Source organism: Colias philodice, chromosome 21 (genome assembly GCF_061535455.1).
Source record: "Colias philodice isolate Cphi_HAF_F1 chromosome 21, ilColPhil1 Martin Lab GWU primary, whole genome shotgun sequence".
Classification (NCBI taxonomy): Eukaryota; Metazoa; Arthropoda; class Insecta; order Lepidoptera; family Pieridae; genus Colias; species Colias philodice.
This window is the reverse complement of record NC_143106.1, coordinates 3,351,935-3,367,602: the sequence shown is the minus strand read 5'-3', so window position 1 is coordinate 3,367,602 and position 15,668 is coordinate 3,351,935. Positions and strand designations below refer to the sequence as shown.

General features: G+C 31.8%; 1 long non-coding RNA gene across 1 annotated transcript; it reads right to left on the bottom strand.

The window, feature by feature from the left end:
* On the bottom strand, positions 1–15,546 carry LOC149478767 (uncharacterized). Its single transcript, XR_016317357.1, has 3 exons — positions 15,345–15,546; positions 1,440–1,499; positions 1–185 (listed from the first exon to the last, which is right to left on the bottom strand). It is a non-coding gene; the product is annotated as an uncharacterized LOC149478767 (long non-coding RNA).
* Positions 15,547–15,668: the final 122 nt, after the last annotated feature.

The following is a 15,668-nucleotide window of genomic DNA, read 5'->3' as shown; positions in this document are numbered from 1 at the left end:
GATAAACACATTTATTATCTAAATTCGATATACCTACATAGATATAATTATTTAAAAAAGACGCATACATTAATTTCTATATTAGGTCCCTATCTCCAACTTCGTCCGGTGGTCATCGCTGCGCCTATTTCTATTCAGTCTAGACACACTAGGTCCTCATATCCCACGGAAGTGGGGCTTCCAGTCTGTGAATAAAAAATTAAAAACATATTATATATGTAGGTTACGGGAATTTTTAAATCATTAAGAATATTCGAATGTTTCAATAGTTTTTACAAGGTTTTTTTTATTATGCGTAAAAACTTTAATATTGTCTTACAATAGTAAATTGTTGCACAATTATATAAAGTGGTAAATTTAAAAAATAACATTAGTTTACTACTATTGCACGCCTCATAAGCGAAGCGTTGAGGTGGGTACTACTGTCACTTCGCGCAAAACATCTGATTTTTCTAACTTAAAATGTCTTTATGTATCATACATTGCACTTGTAAGATAATACATACACACACATATTAAGAAAAAACACTATTTTTAACATTCATGATATTTTTGATGTCATTTTTGTTATTTAAACTAGTTAAAAAACAGTTTAAAAAAGTTCTGTCTTGGACGTCCGTGTGTCTGTATGTGCGGAGGATTTTCTTGTTAACACGATAGCGTCGACCGAAATACTTTACTATTCGAGTCTTTTTTTTTCTCTTACACTTGAGTATGCTCAGGAATAGAACCCTTTCATTTTTCAGGGTCTGATTCGATGTGGTTTAATTGTTATTAAATAAACAAAAATAATAATTAATAAATAATTATTAAAAAAAAATTATGAGGCGTGCACTTTTGGATTTTCCAAATTATTTTATTATTACTAACAGATTAACACATTACCAGAAACTTTTTAATGTACCTAATGGATGTACTATTATCATATTAATGTACCTACCTAATCTATTATCGTTGTATTCCTTTTCGGAATACCTTCTTTAGTTAAAACTAAATATAGGTTAGTTACAGCGCCACCTGCTGGTGAGTAGCGCATAAACTTATTCACAAATCTATAATCTGAGTATGATAAAAATCAATATGTACCTAATAATTATCCTTTTGATTCAAAAAGTTGTGATAATTTTGAACTCAGAGTGCGTGAATCCTATTTTTTTTGCATATACTTAACAAAATATTTATGTGCCTCATCATATAAAAAAGATATTTTGTTTGAAAACATCGAAATCAAACGCTTAAAACAAAGAAAGGTCCATTTGTCGACTTTAAGCTACAGTAGATAATATAAAAAGCTAGGTATCTACTAGCAGGTATTTGCAGATAGGTATTTTCGATTGAGTCTAGGCAACTATACGCAAAAGATATATGACAGACTCACATAGGTATTATGCGAAGATATGGGTAAGTATCTATTACAGAAGTCAACAAACTGACATTACCTTCTTAGTCCGAGGGGAAGACCACTACCGGAGAGATCAGGCGAGAATCGACAGCAGCACCTGCTTTTTGACAATGTTTTTTCTTATAGGTATTTTACTAAAAAATGGCTCCACTATAAGTTTAGTTTAGATGTAAGTTTCACTATATTCCTTAAATTTTATATTATATTTATTCCTCTTTCATGTCATGAATAAAAAGCTCGTCTTAGTATCCACTTGACAAGAATAGAATACCTATAGACTATAGTAGGTACCTATTCTAAAATAAATCAAAATCGGAAAGCTGCTTTAGGCGTGTGAAAACAGATGATGTGTCCTTATAATAATATCTATTGTTTTAAGAATAAACATAAATTTTTAAACTGAAATTTTTATTTTCATAATAAATAGACCTAATGGCTAATATATAATTCCCAAATAAAATATCGCGCACAATTTAAACGCGAAACACTTTAATCCGGACACCTTCCCTATCTCATAACCGAATTTTCTTCCTTAAGCACTTATTATACCATCCACCCTCCTCAGAGGCGTTACAACCCTGTCAAATTAAAACAACAATACATTACCAAGATTTCTCTCGCGCCAAGACGATATCCTTAATTCGACGAGGTTCCATTCGTTGAAGGGTGGTATTGAGCGGTTTTGAGACACAATTATTGAGTATTCGTACTTCAAAAGGAAACGCGGTAAGAAGGAATATTTAAATTTCGAGGGTTATTTTTCAATCAGAATATATTTTTATTTTTAGGAATAAAATGACAAGATACGATAATTATGCTTAAGTGAAACCGTTTCATAATACAGTTTCAAATGAGTTTTTATGATGGCCGTGGGAAACTATAATAAGAAAGAAAATTGCAGTGTGTGAATGAATAGTTATAGAGCTAAAAGCGAAAACGTTAAGAAATTGTAGTATTTTTTTATGTGTTGTTGATATAATCCAATCCAAACAATGGATTAAAATGACACTTATATTGATATCTAATATGAAATTGTTTATACCCTGTTTACTTACAATAGTTGCAAGTGACTATCGATGTATGCCGACCAATAAAAATGCGATGATTGTTGATAATCTCACACCCACAAATAATATTTTAAACCTTCTATAACCTAGATAATAACTGAAATTGACGATGATTTTCACCGAAGTTGTGTCACTTCTCTAGGAAAACATCAATCAAATGCTAACCCACTGATGGCTATTCTGCATCTCTATGCATCTCAAAATTCTCGTCAATTTCTCTATAGCTGTGTTTTAGTTATCTACCTACGAATGGTTCTCATAATTTGGCAAATATCACATGATATCACGTTAAATTTTAGTACCTACGATAATCTTCTTATATACTAGCTGTTGCCCGCGACTTCGTCCGCGATTACGTCGTTTTAGGTCATTCGTCGTTTAAAAAAAATACGTGACACTTTATTTTTGAATGTTCTTAATTGTCTCTTATAAAATTTAACTACATTAAAATTGAACAATCTGAAAATCTTAAAATCGGAGAAAATTGAAAATCTGAGGAAAACATGAAGGAATGTGATTTAAATTCTACATTACTTAGTATTTCAAATAATAATCTAAATTAAATGTAGATTAACAGTTTGAGCGCACCGTTATAGAATATGTACCTAAGTATTAAATTACGTTAGTTTACATAGTAACAAAACAAAAACACGATGACTTTCTTTCGCGCTCGGTACCACAAACTAAGCATGTTAATGGTACGTGGCCCGCGTCACTTGACCCCCCGCGAGTTCCCCTCCTTTGCTATGCGAAAATACATTCGTCGCCCTGCTGTAGGAAAAATTGTAATACTGTGGCCTGGGCGTTATACACGCCCAGGGAGTTCCTGAGTGCCGATAGACGTCCGTCTATCGGCATTTATAACAAATATCACCATCTTGAGGAAAAGCTTCTAATGTCGATTTAAAACTGCATACATACGAATTAACCTGATGAAACATGTTCTAAAATTGTGAAATGAGTTCAGTTTTAAATTCGAGAAATATTGATAATTCTTGTATTCGACTATTCGTTGTAGTCGAATACAAAATATATTTAAAGAAACTTAGGTTGGCCTTCAGGCAAAAGGGATCCTATCAAATGGTAAACTTGACCTGGTATCTTAAAAGTAAGCATGAAAGGACCTTCTGATAATTGTTGAGCACCAAAGGATCATTTGAAACGCACTACTATAAGAGCGAATATTGTCTAAGAACTGTTTAGATTGCACGTCATGTTCCTCTAAAAGTAGTGATTTCAAAGGTTCCGGTGTATCTTCAAACGAAAGCCGACTCCTTACTCCACTTTAAAGCATTACAAAAATAACATACTACGTTAATATCGCCTATACAGAAGATGATCTGTAATCAATTGTGAGGTTATAAGAAAACCCACTTTTATATTTGTCGGACCCCACCACCGAATTCGTAGATTGATCTTCTATGTTTACCTCTAAGTCATTAAGACTATGCGAAATCTGTCTGCAGTAAGAGGGGCCTCTCGCTATTCGTCCGTTTCCAGAGACCGAATAGTTTCAATTCTTAATCTTTCATTAAACAAACTTAATAATCGTTTTTGTCTCAATTAATTGTAATATTCGCGTCCCTACTCTAGTCATTGCTTATGCTCATGTTCATCTTCAAGAGATCGAATAATATTATGGTGCACCCTATCATTTGTCAAACGGTCTTCATATTGAGTAAAAGTTTCAGATTCTCGAGATAAAATGTGACGGCCGTGATCAGCTGTGAGACGTTATACCCTCTCAGTGAAGGTTTCGGTCTCACGGGATAGTACATGCCGTTCGCGGTCAGCTGTGAGCCGCAATTCTCGTTGTGAAGCGGTTTCAGGTTCTCGGCATAACACGTGTTGTTTTCGGCCTAGAGTATACCTCTAACGATTCTTGAGAACTCTTATTTCTCATTTTCTTAGCTTTGCTCGAATTTCGAGATAAAGATTTTTTAGGTGGCACTGATGCATGAAAATAAAAATTGAGTTAAAACGGACTGAGAGTGTTATAGACAAATATAATCAGAAAGCTTCGAACTCCTAAGCTATCGGAAGTTACACGTGTTATTGTGAGTCAACCATAAAAGATAGACATTTATGATGTCGGGAGATATTTTTTATATAATAAGGAGAACATTTCTTTCATACATGATTTCTGTGTAGCTTTAACCATTAAGGTTGCACACGCGACGAAAGCTTAAAAATGGAGTTACTGCTCTGCTCAGGAATATGAAAAATAATTGTACCAAGTTTCGTTTAAATCCGTCGAGTAGTTTTTGTTTCTATACCGGTTATACGGACAAAAATTTTACTGTTTGCTTCTTTGGCATCAGTGTCGATCCCTAATCACCCCGTGATAGTTATTTAGGAAATATATTTCATGTACAGATTTAATATACCTAAGTATACATAATATATTTAGATTCCAATTTCCATGTAACGTTAAATTCGACTATACAATAACTAACAGACAACGCAGGTTACTCTCGTTTCCGTAAGTTGAGTCGGCTACATATTCGGTCCTCATAACATCACTTTTAGTGAACGAAACGACAGCGCGGTTTAATTCGATGCCAATACCATCAGAAAAAAGGAAATATTTTTAATTGTGAAAAAATATTATGATTTACACTATTTTAATATAAAATATATGGCTGTGAGTGTGTAAAAATAAATCCAGCTAGTTTCACATCACACTTATGTTTATAATTAGCTATACGACATGAAAATATACATATTAATTACCAAGCAATAATCATACAGGTAAATACTGAACAAAAGTATTAACAGTCAAAGTTTATTTTTACTAACATTTAACAACACCCATGTAAATGATGAAGAAATGATAATTATCAACGAACTAACCTTTTCTATAATACTTAACACAGCACATTTTTTAAATTATCTTACTCAACTCTGCTCAAAAATTTGAGGGTTTTGTTGGAACTGTAATGTGTCAAAACTATGATATATCTAAACTACGATACAACTTGCATGCGGAAATGCTCATTACAATCAGTGAATTTAAAGAATAACTAACAACAACTATTCAATTTTATTGAGCTGATGAATATCTTTTGCCTGGAAGAGATCACCGCCGCCTAATAAATATACTGTGTTTTCTTATAAAATCGTAACATAATTTCTTTTATCTACTAAATTTTAATAAATAAGTTCTTTTTGTTATTTTTATCTAAAAATGATCTTGAGCTTATATTAGGCAAAAGTATACATTAACTTTTTATAATTTCAGGACCGCACCTTAAATGGGGTGCTCGGAAAATATGCCTACGGATTATTAATAGAGAAATGATACCTACACAACAAAGTTATGTTGGTTCCATTTTATTTATAAAATATAATGAAAATGGGCAAATATAAAACATATTATGTAAAATGATTAAAAATAAATAAATGAAGCAACTACGATTCAAAGAAAACATCTTTTTCAGTGTGAAAATGCTCTAAGCAATCCTGGATGATGAGTAGGTATAATATCATGTACTCTCATCCCAGTACGGTCGGTACCTCGATAGCCATAACGATAAATATTATAATCAGATAACAGCAAAGTCAGAATAAAAATCATAACTTGTACAGTTGTGAGTGCAAAATTTATGTTTCATTTGGCAATAACATTTTTTTCGGTACTAAAACGTAGTAGTTTGATATGTGGTTGGCTGCCCCTCCTCTCCTTCCTGAAAAATATCCTCCAAAATTACCCGAGATACTTCCAATGATTGAACCATACGTTGGACATTAACTTCAGTCAAAAATTGACGAAGCGGATGATTACTAATTTCCACTTAATCCTTGCTGCCACTATCTTCATCATCAAATCATCAATTTTCAAGTGGTGTTGTAAAATTGTCAGCAGAAATAGTCTTCCAAAGGCGATATAATTTTATGAACATTGAATCTGTAAATAAAAAATCAAACGTTAATAATTGTAAATCAATAAAAAAAGCTACTTACAAATAAAATTTTATCAACAAACTACTGTTCCCAACGCACCTCAAAATCTTGTAAAAGTCAAAAAGAATTCATCATTTTATTATTTCATTCTAAAAGTGTAATATAAAACCATTATAAAACCAATAAAAAACATGAATTGCTATCATTATAAAAATAAATACCTATAAAAGTAACAACTTACCTTTTGTGGGAACGCATGGTGAAAATTCACAAAACACGAAGATTGAATTTGATATTTTTGGTTTTATGACATTTATTTTAATTTTATTTATTTATTTATTTATTTATTCAAATGCTTTATAAATATAAATTTATAAATAATAAATTTATAAAGAATAGAAACATTCGATCACGAAATTATGTGGGTTCGAGTCCCGCCTCGTGATCGAATTTTTTCTATTCTTTATAAATTTATAAAACACGAAGATTAAAAATGTAACCAATGAACACAATCAATATTAGATTAATTGTAATGGTGTCTAGTTTGACTTAAAATAATAAACATCTACCCTCACTTTTAAAAATGTAGTATATTCACACGAAATATAAGCGCACCTTATAGGGAAGGGAAGATATGGGTTAAAGAGTTAAATAAATAACATGATTATATTTAAATTATTAATTTTCAACAGTTGTTCAGTAGTGATAACATGTAAATTGATTTGATTTTTACGAAATCTCATAGATGGCGCTGTTTCAAATTTGTCTTTATACTACTAAATTCATTAAACTGTTTCTCTGCCCAAATTACGTAAATGACATAGTTTTTATTTTGTAAAGCTAGATAATAGCATGGCTTACTCGAAACCAACATTTAAACATGAGTCTTTAGATTGTACGCTGTCGTAGTACACGGAATATGTAAGAAAAATAAAGGTTCACAGCTCCTCCCGCGAAGGTGATATCATGATAATATGTTTAAACTATCCTCACCCGACCTCTTAGGAATATTCATGCAAAATTTGAAGTAAATCTATGCAGTACTTTCTGAGATTAGCCCGGAAATACATACAGACAAACAGACAAACAGACAAACCGACAAACAGACAAAAATTCTAAAAACTATATTTTTGGCTTCTATATCGATTATAGATCATGGATCAGGTATTCTTTTAAAAAAATATTCAATGTACAGTTTTGACTTTCCTACGATTTTATTATATGTATAGATATAGATAAAAATGAATCGCAAAATGTGTTGGTAAGCGCATAACTCGAGAACGGCTGAACCGATTTCGATAATTCTTTTTTTATTATATTCCTTGAAGTACGATGATGGTTTTTATGTAGAGAAAACATAAATATGTACCACGGGCGAAGCCGGGGCGGACCGCTAGTTGTTAATAAATTCATCGAGGTATAGAAACAAAATGTCTCACAACAAATAAGTAAACTGACATCTCTTTTATCCTTTATGAATTGAAACTATAAAGACTATAATATATTTGTTTGATATAGGCAAAATAATTTCTTGCAATTATGTATGTATCTATTGACTATTGCGGTAAATATAATTAATTTCCATAGTTTGTTACATTGTAGATAATATTGTTTCTAAACACAAATAAAATGTCCTGATTAGAACTGTTGTTTCATTGGCCAACCTACTTTTTAAACCTATTTTATCATGTTACACGTTTGATCCATAGATATACCTACTACAGGTTTTTATTATAGTAATTCTACAATTATCCATTTTGTATAAAAGTTACCTAGTTTCTACTGAGGGTTTAAATTATGTCAACAATGTATAGAAAAATGAAAATTTTCAGGTAAAATCTGCCATGTAGAGTTGATCTATACAAATATTATAAAGAGGAAAGGTTTGATTTTTTGTTTGTTTGTTTGTTTGTTTGTATGAATTGAATAGGCTCCGAAACTACTTGGCAGATTTGAAAAATTCTTTCACTGTTGGAAAGCTACATCATTTCTGAGTGACATAGGCTAGGTTTTATCCCGGAAATCCCACGGGAACGGGAACTATGCGGGTTTTTTTATGAAAACGCGGGCGAAGCCGCAGGCGGAAAGCTAGTTGTTAATAAAATAATAAATATCCGATTATTTTTATTCATATGGGTACAATTCTGTAACATGCAAGTACAACGTTCATCCAAAATCTTCATGGATACGCAATTTGCTATGCAAATATATGGAATACCAGTAATTATAAAAAATTGCGAATTAAAAAGGTTCCAACTTCTTTGTACGTCGATTTGGACCTTTAGATGTATACGACGATAGATATGACGTCAAACATGCTAACATAGGACACACCAACAAGACAAATGTGTCTCTAATTATATCGCTAATTCATCCTACGTCTAGGTATAGATATCTATACATTTTTCATTCAATAATTTCCAGATTTGGCGTAAAAAAGCAACAACTCGAAAACATTTACGTTTCTATAAGGTACCTTTTAGGAGGATTATATTATCTCGATCGCAGTGACTAGACCACCAAGGCATTCATACCTATAGGTAATTTACTATAGCTTTCCAACCGCGTCTACGCTCACATTGCCAAAGGATATGGGAATAATTAGATTCAAAAAGTAATCTATGATGATGATGGTGACTCTTAGTAGTCTATGTTATCTCTAGCCTATCTCCAAGACAAAAATCCTATTGTAAACTCGCTGCATTGCGACGTGAAACAGACTTTCGCATTTATAATATTTGCGCTGCAACGTGAAAGAATCAGACTTTTATTTATTATTAGTAAGGCCTATCAGTCTACAGTGACCAACACAGTCATGACATATTGCGTGCATGTGGTCAATACTTACGCAATCTGTTATATAATACGACTAATTGAATAGGTGTACGGTAGGCGCCATAGCGTCACTCGCACGGCCGGCTTAGAAGCCAGCCAAATGCAACAATTTTAACCGACACCTTTTTCTAAGAATATATCTTAAACCCGGTCAAGTGCGAGTTGGTGGGATGCGATTATGCTCTATAAATATTACTGTTAATACAATTTTATCTCGTTCTGGGAAGACTGGCTGTAAGATTACAAATGGTAAAGGTCTCTGTCTGATCACACTGGCGTCAGGAATCGTACTATGTACAAAGTAGTAAAACCTTATGAGGAAAACCGTATAAAAATTGTTTTTTTTTATTCTAAGTAGACACTAGACAGGTATATATCTGTGTATCTATAGGTATATTATTGTGGGTTATAGAGCGCAGATGCATTTCACTGGTCCATTTTTTTTACGATCGAGTAATTTCTGGAATCTTTATTATTTTCGGGGATCGTACTAAACGAAATAAAGTTCCTCTTTAGATCTCATAAAAAAGAATAATACTACCATAGTCAAATCCATTCTAGGCAAATTACTTGTTTACAATATTTTCGCCTAGTTTTAACGAGTTTTCAAGGCTTAGTGTGGATTGTACAGGAGCGTTATTTTATCAGCTTGGCTCACAAACACAGTATAAAAACAACATTAACATCGCTACAGTAATGATGATATAACCACTATTCCATGACTTATAATAGGTAAATCGATAAGTGAATGAAATGAAGTTGAAGGGAATTACATAGGTACATTTCATGAACTAGTAGGTACATATTTACTTAGGTATATGGTAAAAGTTGTTCTGCCAGGACACTCTTATATCATTTAGGGGTATAGAAGATCTATTCTCAGACCTACTTAATATACACAAAAATCATTAAAATCGGTCAAGCCGTTTCTAAGAGTTTAGTACAAACACTGGGACACGACAATTTTATTTAAAATCATTAGACATTCGATAATTAGATTAAATCCTACAATTGAAAAATTGTACAATTGAAAAATATTGAAAGCACCTTATTTTACAATGTAGTAATAATCCGTCAGCGTTTACAATAAATACGTTAAATAAAATAAATAGAGATTTAATGTTACAATGTAGGTACCATAAGTCTTAACGTTTTATGTAAATTCAATCTAGGTATACCTACTAATATTATAGAGCTGAAGAGTTTGTTTGTTTGTTTGAACGCACTAATCTCAGGAACTATTGGTCCGATTTGAAAAATTCTTCCGGTGTTAGATAGCCCATTTATCGAGGAAGGCTATAGGTAGGCTAGATATGATCACGCTAAGACCAACAGGAGCGAAGCAATGCGTGTAAAACCGCGGGGCACGGCTAGTTAAGAAAAAATGAATTAGATCTCAAGTGCATATTATTTAAATTATTAAGACATATTATGACATTAATTATTTCCGGAAAAGAATTGGTAAATCAAGTCACATGGCAGATTTTACGAGAAAGTAACTAGCTGTTTAAATTTATATTCAAATTAAAATATGTTAGTAATTTAGTTATCTGCGATGTCCTTCCTGTCCTTCATCGTATCTTTGACAATTCAGTTTTTTGGCGAATTCGTGGGTTTAGTAAACATTTCGCATCTTCTAACAAATGTTAAGAACGGCAATAATCATTTCATTAACAGGTAATCGAGTTCATATGTGGCTTGTAAAGAACCGAGATATTTTTATAGACGACTTTCGAAGAAAATCTCTGTGGGTGGGCTTAGAAATTACCATCTTTAGAGACATAAGCTACAACCTTATCTTGATTGGAATAAAGATCAATTTCGTTTGATAATAGAGTTATTTTAACGTGGTTTTAATGGTTTGGAGTAAGCATAGTCGTTGGGGATTGTTAGCGTTTTATTGGTAGGATAAAAGGTTTTTTAACAGTAGTATGTGATATGAAATGGTATTGATATTTGTGTATACAAATTATCGACCAAATGATACAGTTTGGTATATATATATGTATATATACGTTTTATGGTGCTAAGTCATAGTACTAAGTTTTTTCTGAGGCAATTTAATATTAGGTATATAAATTAATAACTTATTTATGTGTTTCAACTAAAATAATAACTTCATATAAATTAGTTTTATAGCATTCCAATCTATACATATTATAAAGCTGAAGAGTTTGTTTGTTTCTTTGAACGCGCTAATCTCAGGAACTACTGTTCCGATTTGAAAAATTCTTTCGGTGTTAGATAGCCCATTTATCGAGGAAGGCTATAGGCTATATATCATTACGGTAAGACCAACAGGAGCGGAGCAGGTGAAACCGCGGAGCACAGCTAGTGCTTTATAAATGGGTTCGAATCCCGCATCGTGATCGTGATGTTTTGTAATTATTAAAGTATATATTAAATTATGGGTGGCAAGGAGGAATTTAAAAAAAAGAATTATAATTAGGTATAACTTTATTTAAGTGAAATATAATTACAGGTCGATTAATACATTTTCTTTAATAAATGTAACCTTAACCAGATAATTATGACAAATGCACATTATTATATGAATACAAATTCTAAATTACTTATGAATTTTTTTAATCAATTTAAAGGTTAATGTTGATTACATTAATTAAATTACTCACTTATATCTAATGGTTATCAATAATATTTTATTTCTGAACAAGAATTATTACAATTAGATAAGTTAAAAAACCACATAGACAGCAGACGACAGATGACTTAATTTATTTATTTAATCAATCAATTTTCTAATGAAAAGTAGTAAGTGTAACTCTACAAACAAGAACAATGTTTTATAAATTAATGTAATTAGCTTTTATTAAATTATGGCTATGATTTCCAGGTGAAATGTCAGTTCTCTAGAGGGTGAGATAGGTGTAAGTATTCAAAACTTTTTCTATGGTAGATACTCTCTACAAATTTGTGTTAGGTACTTACCTATTTTAATTTTCAACTCGAGTTGAATTAAGGCAGGCACCCTTAATATTGTAATACAGCATAGGTATACACATATTTTTTACAGCCAAAATAATTACAGATAATGTCCAATTTTCGTGCAAATCGCTTATAAAACATGAAACCTCTTTGACTAGAACATTATATTCAATTAACAATAAAAAGAGTTTCTTTTAAATTGTATGTAGGTACGTATCATTGTAATTATAAATGACAAGTGAATGTTTTTTACTAGTTAAGTTACAATTAGTCACGCCGTGCCGCATACCTACCTATACCTACCTAAGGGATGCGACATTAATAATATACCGGTCAAGCACGAGTTGGTTATGTTATGTGGGTTCTAAAGGAAAAAAATACTCACTATTTTTCATTTGACTAAGACATGCGTATCTAGATATTATGTCTGGATATAAACCTAACTGATTGCAAGAAAGAGAAAGAAGGAAAATTATGTTTTTTAATTACTGATTTTAGGAGCTATCTCATAGTAATGATTACTTTTCATTGTTATTAAATGATGCCTTTATTTCTTATAGATTGTAGAAATGTATTTGAAAATTTTATATGTTTATTAAATTCATTAGAGCCACGCTTTTCGATTTCTTATACCTAAGAAACAGAAATTAACCAGTATAAGTTATAAGTAGAGCTTTTTAAACTACACTTACCTACATGAGATAGATCCTGCTTACATAGTTTACTTTTGTTCTGTATTAATCTTTCCCATAGTTAAGATAAAAAAATAGGACTTTAATGGAAACAAATTCATGTAACATCAAGTCATTTTAACGATTGGTTGCTTTTATTTGTATGACATATTGATATTCTCAAGATTATTGGGCTTTGAAGATTTTCATTACAAAGCCCTGTTTGAGTTTTATGTTAGTAGGTACCATATAACATAATTAATGGCTATCGATCGTTTAATATAGGTATCCAGTACATAATTGAATAAAAAGTATCATGCCAGATAATCATGTCGACATTTCTAACGAGTAGCAGTGTTTTTAATGTGTGCAGTTATAACTAGTTAAATGCTGTATCGATTTTATTAAAACTATCAAAGAATAGAAATTGTATAGGTACCTATACCTATACGATTTAAGACAAAGTTAGAGATAGGTGCACATTTAATTTTACCATTACTATCTATTTATAGAATCTACCTATATCTTGCAAGAGCAATTTATTCTCACCTATCTTCTCTTCTTAGGATCCTTTGAACTAGCCTGGATTACATTATTTAAAAGATAAGTTTAAACAATTGTACCAGAAATAGTTATAAATTGGACTCTATTCCCATTTATTTTAGTGTGATATTTAATTGAATAGCTCTACATTTTGATATCTAGAAGAATGGGATAACTACGTCTAAAAACTCAGGCATTTTAAACTCCCATTTGTCATTTTGAAAAATACATATGCATAGGTAGGTACCTATTCGATGTGAAAGAGAAGACAAGAAAAGGCTTTGGAAACAAACTTCAATCAATATACCTACATAATATTTAGATGTAGAAACTTTTTTCTACATCTAAATATGCTACTTTTAGCATACCTAAGGTAAAATGGTCTTCAACTTTCAAGAAATCAGACATTGTCTTTACAGTTGTAACCATCTACCTACATAATATTTTGTAGGTACCTATACCTAAATTTAAAAACTATGTAAGTAGTTAACACCATCACACAGCTTAATGAATAAAAAATGCAAATCACATTAACGAGCATAATAATTGCACACAACATTAACGTGTTAACACTGTATATAAAGTTGCACAGCCTGTTAAATTCTAATTACAATATTAAAGATATTCATAAAAAGCGAACAAAGCTGCCGTCATTAGCATGAGTTGAAAGGGTTTTTAATATATCTAGCCTTATGAATATAGGAAGTTTATATATGATTCTCGATGTTTTTCAACTCAATCTATGTTGTACCGTGCCTATCTGCAATTCTGCAGTTGGTATCATGCATCAATGCTCTCAAGAAGTCCTCGAGACTAGGGGAAACTTCTAAGAGAAAAAAAAAGTTATAACCAAGTATACGAGAGGTAATTAGGAACAATTTTAGATCTTTCCACCGCGGGTTAAGACCTAACTTTGATTCGCTGAAAAAACTATTTCGCATTGTGGTATTGCGTTCCGCTTTCATTCGTTGTTTGATTTAGATGTTTAAAATAATGTCGGGGTTTTGTTGAGGGTTTATTTAGTTTATTTTTTTATGAATGGATAATTTTTCTACACATGCTGTGTGTACCTACGTATAACCAGGGTGACTTATGAAAAGTACACGCTGTACCTAAGTCTTTAAAAGCGGTGTTGTTTTATTTCAATTTAAAATAAGAGAAAGCGAAGCTTGCAGAAGCAGATAAGATACCTAACTAATATCCCTTTCCGAAAAATATCGTTTTAAAAAAAGGGTTAAATAGGTAACTGATATTATTATACATTTAGAACGTTAACATTTTTCAGTTCTAAATTAAATTAAAAATAGTTAGGTAGGTAGGTACTTTGATTAATTTCCTATTCGATTAATCATAGCATATCATAAAATCTTATATTTTGTAACCTCAATTAAAGTTATAATATATAGTTGTATTAAGCAGGTAATAATAACGTATGTTTGTGTTGTAGTAATCTTCTGAGAAAGATCCTTCTTAAAAGCGCCATCTGTTGCAGAGTAGCAAGCACATAAATACAAATCCAAGGATAAATCATTATCTACCGAATAAAACATGTTGTTGTTCCTAACTTTGTTTTTATAATACGAATTATTAGTTTACTATGACGAAAAAAAAGAAAATATTTTAAAGAAATTAAAATAGAGAGCTTTTATGATAAATTCAAAGGATCTATCTTCCTAACTGTAAGGTACCTAGTAGGTATAAGAAACAGTATATTTACAGAAGTATTACCAATAGGTTTAAGTGTAAATAAGGTATGTAGGTATACATAGGTAACTAAAATTTAATTTGCTGACTGCCGTCACATTAATAACTTCCTGCATATTTGACCGACTCTACAATCTACATGTGACTAATCGATCCAATGTAATCGGCCAAATGTTGTAAATAACATCGACGGATTATAAAACACCTAAATACCACCTCACTAATTCCAAACCAGTCTCGGACGCCGTCAAAAATAATTCGTTAAAAACTCACGAAAAATATTTTCGGCGTTTCATGCTCGCCGACGTCGACTTACTTTCAAATTGGACATATAAAACTGCGCACAAAAAACAATCTATCCGATACAAATATTGCACACGACGACAGCGTCGAATACATCTAAAAATAAAAATCAACTGGCATTCTATTTTATTTTTGTGTGGAAGGAGCTTGCGCATTGCGGCCGGCGCCCGCGCACAAAACGAACAAAAACTGACGTCACACAGCCGAGCGACAGAGACGGGGAAATAAGTAGATACGTGCGAGTGCGAGCGAGACAACCAGCGTATGGGCGTTTTGTCGTCGAATTTCTCATCC